At 45.0% G+C, this 6,120-nt stretch overlaps 1 long non-coding RNA gene across 1 annotated transcript; it reads left to right on the top strand.

Annotated features, from left to right (window-relative positions):
- The first annotated feature begins 661 nt into the window (after positions 1-661).
- Positions 662-5,704, top strand: LOC132762133 (uncharacterized). The gene is made up of 2 exons (XR_009630106.2): positions 662-807; positions 5,543-5,704. It is a non-coding gene; the product is annotated as an uncharacterized lncRNA (long non-coding RNA).
- Positions 5,705-6,120: the final 416 nt, after the last annotated feature.

Raw genomic sequence — 6,120 nt, 5'->3', positions numbered from 1 at the left:
TCCGCTTTTAATACCATTTTGTCCATCCTGCTGGTCTTTAATTGCCTGGTTGCCCAAAGGCCTGGTCCCACAACCAAGTTTTCACCCTCCTCCTGAAGGAGAGGAGGGATGGTGATGCTCTAATTTCCCCGGGGAGTGAGTTCCACAGGTGGGGGGCCACCACTGAGAAGGCCCTGCTCCTCGTCCCCACCAGCCTCACTTGTGAGAGTGGTGGGGTCGAGAGCAGGACCTCCCCAGAAGATCTCAAGCTCCGAGGTGGGACGTAGCGGGAGATACGTTCGGACAGGTGGGACGTAGCGGGAGATACGTTCGGACAGATACACTGGACCGGAACCGTGCCGGTCCGGTCCAGTGTATAGCCATGGAGAATAAGACTTGCCTTATAGGGTACAACTACAGAATTAATCAATCTCAACACTAATTTACAACAACAACAACAACAACAACAACAAAATCAACAACAACAACAACAACAATTTTTTGCTATGGAATTACTGATGTTGTCGTTTGGTGAGACACCAGAATCCTTTGCAGAGCCATATGGTGAGAAATTAAACTCTTCTTTCTGTAGTGAGAATTGCAATGGATGGCATTTGCTGGACAGAAAATGCTTTTGTTGTTTGAATCTTCACTTTTGCAGGGATTGGATTAACTTCTTTTTTCCCTTTAAAGGTAATGAAGCTGCAAAACCATTTAATGATGGAAAGAAGTGTTTAGGAAAGTGCAAGCAGAACTGTGCTAAAAATGAATATGAGGCTTCAAAGGCAATGTGCCATAAAGGAATGGTTTACTGCTGCAAAAGAAAAGGTAACATTCCTCCATGATTGATGTGTGCCACATGGATTATGTTATGGGGTGGGGTTGAAGCTAAGCATACAGAAGGTGAATAGATGTGGGCCGGGCTGTAGTACGGCAGCTTAATCACTAGCAGCAATAAATCACTGCTGACTGGAAGGTGGTAAGTTCAAAGCCTGAGGTGGGGTTGAGCTCCCGACTGTTAAAAGCCCAGCTTACTGTCCACCTAAGAAGTTCAAAAACAGCTGTGCTGTGAGTGTAGAAATTAGGGAGGTTAATTTATGACACCATGAAAATGCCAGACATCAAAGAGCAAGATGGAAATACTAGGTTCAAAAAGGCTCAACGTCATAGTGGATGAAGCAAAGCTCCCCCCGTGTGGCCGGAATCGAGCAACCTCCAGGATCCAAAGTTGGAAAACTTGCTGAATGACCTCTATCTGTCTGTATGTCTTGTATGTCTAAAAACAGGATGGCATGTTTGCTGTGTATGTGTGCATTGTGATCGACCCTGAGTCCCCTTCAGGGTGAGAAGTGCGGAACATAAATACTGTAAATAAATAAATAAATAAATAAATACAGTGAAAAGCAATGAAGAACCTCACATTGCAATTTCAGTTTCCCTTATCCAAAGAGCTTCAAATCAGAGGTTTCTTAAAATTTTAGACTTTTTTCAGACTTTGGAATACCTGTACTTACATATACATAGTGAATGAGGGATGGGAAGAAAGAGACTTAGTCAGATGTCCAGCACCAACTGAGCCTTTCCCCAAGGAGTCTTGATGGGAATAGGAGGAGATAAGGAATGTGGGAGGATCCTGCTTATACACAGGTCTTTTAACAAAGGCGAAAAATGGGAAAATACCCCCATAAATCTTTTTTAATTTTTTCTCGGATGGATAGAGGTGGCATCCTATAGAGTCACTGTCACTCTTCCTCATGGCCCATGTCCAGAGCTTCTACCTGGCCATGTGCCACCATTGGACAGACTGAAAGTGGGCTCAGAAGCATCTGAAGTCTCTGCTTTTTACAGGGACCTTGTGTAAGTGGGCTTCTTGGACATGTGACTAACCCACTATCCCAAAATGCCAAAGTCATAGAATCATAGAATCAAAGAGTTGGAAGAGACCTCATGGGCCATCCAGTCCAACCCCATTCTGCCAAGAAGCAGGAATATTGCATTCAAATCACCCCTGACAGATGGCCATCCAGCCTCTGCTTAAAAGCTTCCAAAGAAGGAGCCTCCACCACACTCCGGGGCAGAGAGTTCCACTGCTGAACGGCTCTCACAGTCAGGAAGTTCTTCCTAATGTTCAGATGGAATCTCCTCTCTTGTAGTTTGAAGCCATTGTTCCGCGTCCTAGTCTTCAAGGAAGCAGAAAACAAGCTTGCTCCCTCCTCCCTGTGGCTTCCTCTCACATATTTATACATGGCTATCATATCTCCTCTCAGCCTTCTCTTCTTCAGGCTAAACATGCCCAGTTCCCTAAGCCGCTCCTCATAGGGCTTGTTCTCCAGACCCTTGATCATTTTAGTCGCCCTCCTCTGGACACATTCCAGCTTGTCAATATCTCTCTTGAATTGTGGCGCCCAGAATTGGACACAATATTCCAGATGTGGTCTAACCAAAGCAGAATAGAGGGGTAGCATTACTTCCTTAGATCTAGACACTATGCTCCTATTGATGCAGGCCAAAATCCCATTGGCTTTTTTTGCCGCCACGTCACATTGTTGGCTCATGTTTAACTTGTTGTCCACGAGGACTCCAAGATCTTTTTCACACGTACTGCTCTCGAGCCAGGCGTCACCCATTCTGTATCTTTGCATTTCATTTTTTCTGCCAAAGTGGAGTATCTCTCTACGTGGGGCTGCCCTTGAAGACGGCCCGGAAGCTTCAGCTAGTCCAACGCGCGGCAGCCATGCTGTTAACAGGAGCAGGACGCAGAGAGCATACAACGCCCCTGCTGTCCCAGCTCCACTGGCTGCCGATCTGCTACCGGGCCCAATTTAAGGTGTTGGTGTTATCCTACAAAGCCCTAAACGGTTCCGGCCCAAAATACCTTGCAGACCGCATCTCGGCCTACGAGCCCACGAGGACCTTGAGATCATCCGGGGAGGCCCTTCTCTCGGTCCCGCCTGCCTCACAGGCACGTCTGGCGGGGACGAGGGAGCGGGCCTTCTCGGTGGTGGCCCCCCGGCTGTGGAACACCCTCCCTGCTGAAGTTAGACAGGCGCCCTCCTTGATGGCCTTTCGTAGGGGCCTGAAAACATGGCTCTTCGAGCAGGCCTTCAGCTGAGTGTATCTTTGGAACGACACTGGAATGGACTAGGACTATGAAATTGGCTATGACCCCAGGACTGGACGAAGCGGATTTTTAGCATAAGTATATGTTATGTTGTAGTAGTTTGGTTTGTATTGTCGTGATTTACTGTACACTGTCTTTCTATGTTGTTGTTCACCGCCACGAGTCGCCCTAGGGCTGAGAGTGGCGGTCAATAAATGCAAGAAATAAATAATAATAATAAATAATTGAACTTCATTTTGTTAGTTTTGGCCCATATCTCTAATCTGTCAAGATCGTTTTGAATTCTGCTCCTGTCCTCTGGACTATTGGCTATCCCTCCCAATTTGGTGTCATCTGCAAACTTGATGATCATGCCTTCTAGCCCTTCATCTAAGTCATTAATAAAGATGTTGAACAGGACCGGGCCCAGGACGGAACCCTGCGGCACTCCACTTGTCACTTCTTTCCAAGATGAAGAGGAAGCATTAGTGAGCACTCTCTGTGTTCGTCCACTTAACCAATTCCAGATCCACCTCACCGTAGTTTTGCCTAGCCCACATTGGACTAGTTTCCTTGCCAGAAGGTCATGGGGGACCTTGTCGAAGGCCTTACTGAAATCCAGGTACGCTACATCCACGGCATTCCCTGCATCTGCCCAGCTTGTAGCTCTATCGAAGAAAGAGATCAGATTAGTCTGGCATGACTTGTTTTTGATAAATCCATGTTGACTATTAGCGATGACTGCATTTGTTTCTAAGTGTTTGCAGACCACTTCCTTAACAATCTTTTCCAGAATCTTGCCCGGTATTGACGTGAGGCTGACCGGACGGTAATTGTTTGGGTCATCCTTTTTTCCCTTCTTGAAGATTGGGACCACATTGGCCCTCCTCCAATCTGCTGGAACTTCTCCCGTTCTCCAAGAACTCTCAAAGATGGTTGCCAATGGTTCCGAAATGACTTCCGCTAGTTCCTTCAATACTCTGGGGTGTAGTTGATCTGGCCCTGGGGACTTGAACTCATTAAGAGCGGCCAGGTATTCCTGGACGACTTCTTTCCCAATTTGGGGTTGGATGTCCTCCAAACCCTCATCCACTCCATCTTGCTGAGGTTGAAGACTCTCTTTTTGTGAGAAGACCGAGGCAAAGAAGGCATTAAGTAGTTCTGCCTTTTCCCTATCCCCTGTCAGCATTGCCCCATCTTCTCCGCGAAGAGGTCCTATCGCCTCCTTGTTTTTCCTTTTTCTACTGACATAAGAATAGAAGCCCTTTTTATTGTTTTTAATGTCCCTGGCAAGTCTGAGCTCGTTTTGTGCTTTAGCCTTGCGGACCTTTTCCCTACAGGTGTTGGCTATTTCTTTGAATTCCTCTTTGGTGATTTCTCCCTTTTTCCACTTCTTGTGCATGTCTCTTTTGTGTCTTAGCACAGTTAGAAGTTCTTTGGACATCCATTCTGGCTTCTTTGCACTTGTCCTATTTTTTCTCTTTGTTGGCACGGTTTGCAATTGCGCCTTGAGTATTTCACTCTTGAGTAATTCCCATCCATCCGTAACTCCCTTGTCTTTTAGTATCTGTGTCCACAGAATGCTGCTCAGCGTTTCCTTCACTTTTTGGAAATCAGCTCTCCTAAAGTCCAAAATGAGGGTTTGACTTGTCTTAGTTTCGGCCTTCCTTTGTACCTCAAATTGCAGGAGCACATGGTCACTTGCCCCTAAGGATCCTACCACTTCGACCGCATCGATCAGGTCCTCCACATTTGTTAGGATGAGATCAAGAGTAGTCAATCCCCTTGTTGCTTCTTCTACCTTCTGGACCATGAAATTGTCTGCAAGGCAAGCGAGGAATTTGTTGGACCTTGTACTCTTGGCCGAGTTTGTTTTCCAGCAAATATCGGGATAGTTGAAATCGCCCATGACTACTACATCTCTTCTCTGTGCCTGTTTGTGCAGTTGGCAGTAAGAAGTATAGGTTTTTGGAGTATTGCAGATTTCTGGACAAGAGAGACTCAACCTGTACCAGCCATTAGCCAGAATCCTGCTGATGTTTTATTTATGTGAAGGTTACTCTCTGGAAGTGCTTGGACCTGGATATATACAATATGAAGCAAAAGGAGAGGACTAGAGAACATATTTTTAATATCTTAATTTGAAAGCACAGAAATACTTTGAAGAAATTGAAAAGCTGGATATTGAGACCTGTGATATTTTGGAATAGTGGTCTTGAGAGACTGAAAGATTTTTAGAGGATGTGGAAAGTAGGAATGTTTAGGGATGCTACTGATATCTTCCTTTAATTTAGATTTTGGTAATATGTTCCCACTCACAGTTAGAGCCATGCAAATACGTTGCTGAGGATCTTGTAAGCTCATCTGGGTAGACGATGAATATAAGGCTACAACTTTTGTCTGATTTTGTAAATAATATGTCTCTGTTGTAAACAGACTGTAATAATCTTCTCTATATTGTAGATGCGCCTAAAGGATAGATGCTGCTTCAGCAGCAAGTTGAAGCATTTGTGAGCAATGATTCAGAAGAAGCTTTGACCTGCCAAAATGCCCTCCATGAATTCAACATCTTATAACAATGCTGTGATATCCTGCTGCTAATAAAACCTAATTTGTTGTCCCTAATTTCTAGGCTTGTGCATGGGTCTAATTTTTAAACAAAGCCTTGTTCAGTGCCCCTAATGGCATGGCGTCCCCATATAGTTGTGCACAGTCCAAAAGACAAATAAATATGTCCTGTGTGCCGTTGCGCCTGGGGGCTATAACTCTTAGTGAAAGAGGCATGGACGTGGCATCTTTCTCCAGGGGATTGCTTCTTGCCTTCCTATAGGAAACTGGAACTCCCAAAGACCAAAACACAACAGATAACTCGAAATGGTATTTATTGTTCACAATGAGTTATCTTTCTCAGGCATAAGCTTGATGTTTCAACAGGGATAAAGGAAATATATTTTACAGTCTCTGAAGTCCAAGGAGTTTGCAGCTGAGAAGCTTTTCCTGTTTCCTCTTTCCTCAATTGCTGTGAATATAGGAATAAACAC

The sequence above is a fragment of the Anolis sagrei genome, chromosome 1, assembly GCF_037176765.1.
Source record: "Anolis sagrei isolate rAnoSag1 chromosome 1, rAnoSag1.mat, whole genome shotgun sequence".
Taxonomy (NCBI): Eukaryota; Metazoa; Chordata; class Lepidosauria; order Squamata; family Dactyloidae; genus Anolis; species Anolis sagrei.
Note: the sequence above shows the minus strand (reverse complement) of the source record. Positions and strands in the feature narration are given on the sequence as shown.